Raw genomic sequence first — 1,198 nt, 5'->3', positions numbered from 1 at the left:
TTCTGTTGTATTCTTTCACAGTCTGTTTGATGATCAATGTTACATCTCACTGTCTGTTCTGGTGAAGATCAGAAGCAGTGATATCTGTTTACACCACCCGACAAGTCGGCCTGATGCTGTGGCTCGCTGATCATGTGGGGTTAAAGCAATTCTTCCAGTCAGTTGGTTCAGTTTTCATTTCATGAGAAATTCGGTCATCATGACTTCATCAGTGACCTAATGGTTCAGGTGTCTGAGTGATGTTAATCATGATGTGTTGAAATGATTGTATGTTCCAGTCTTTCCGTGGTGGGTTTTCACACTGAGTAGAAACGTGTTGGACATGGTCTGGAAATGTTTCACACCGCTCCATTCCCAACTTCATTTCCTTGCAGAAGATATATTTCCATCATTGCACAGCTGGCTGCACAGCCAGAAACTGTGCTGAAGGTGACAGCTATGCTTCTGCAAGTGACAAGGTGGCCACGAGGTTAAGGCGATGGACTGCTAATCCGTTGTGCTCTGCACACGTGGGTTCGAATCCCACCCTTGTCGCTAGTTTATGAACTGCATAGTGTATTGTTTATGTTGGGTGAGCTTATTTGTAAAGTCAGCCTCGAAACCTGTTCTTGTCCAAGTCCAGACAGTGATTCCAGAATATGTTATCCTTTATTAAAATTGAGACAGACAATTGGAATTCTTCACCCAAACTGCACTGGAATGAAGATCAAATATGGATCACGAAACAGAGCAGGATTTTTCCTCCCCTCCTTCCTTCCATCTTTACTTTCTCTCGATTTGCACCAAGTGAAAAGCAAATGGCGAGGGAGCAGATGCCGAAAATTATCCTTTGGCAAGAAATTTATTTTCAAATCTTCTTGATAGATTAAGTGAGTGAGCAATGCTTTGGCAGATGGAGTTTGAAATGAGGGGTCATCTACTACCTACGACAGATCAGAGTGTTTTTTTGTAAGAGGTGAGATGTTAGAAACGGCGGAGGAGCAGAGACCCGAATACTGAATTAATAAAAGCTCGTGGACTGGTAGAAAATAATGTGAAAAGTGAACAGAATATGAAGATTGGAACTCATGTTGCAGTGAGAGAAAGCTCTGTGCTCCTGAAGTAAATGTCCAAGCCCAGATTGTGGGGAATCTGTGGAGAGTGATTTGGTTTTTATTCATTCTTGGGTGTGAGTATCGCTGATAAGGCTGGCATTTAT

The 1,198-nt window shown here is 42.5% G+C and overlaps 1 non-coding gene across 1 annotated transcript; it reads left to right on the top strand.

Annotated features, from left to right (window-relative positions):
* The first annotated feature begins 452 nt into the window (after nt 1-452).
* Nucleotides 453-534, top strand: trnas-gcu (transfer RNA serine (anticodon GCU)). Its single transcript has one exon. It is a non-coding gene; the product is annotated as a tRNA-Ser (tRNA).
* Nucleotides 535-1,198: the final 664 nt, after the last annotated feature.

The sequence above is a fragment of the Heterodontus francisci genome, unplaced genomic scaffold, assembly GCF_036365525.1.
Source record: "Heterodontus francisci isolate sHetFra1 unplaced genomic scaffold, sHetFra1.hap1 HAP1_SCAFFOLD_59, whole genome shotgun sequence".
In the NCBI taxonomy this organism is placed as follows: Eukaryota; Metazoa; Chordata; class Chondrichthyes; order Heterodontiformes; family Heterodontidae; genus Heterodontus; species Heterodontus francisci.
This window is presented reverse-complemented; position numbering and strand designations above follow the sequence as displayed.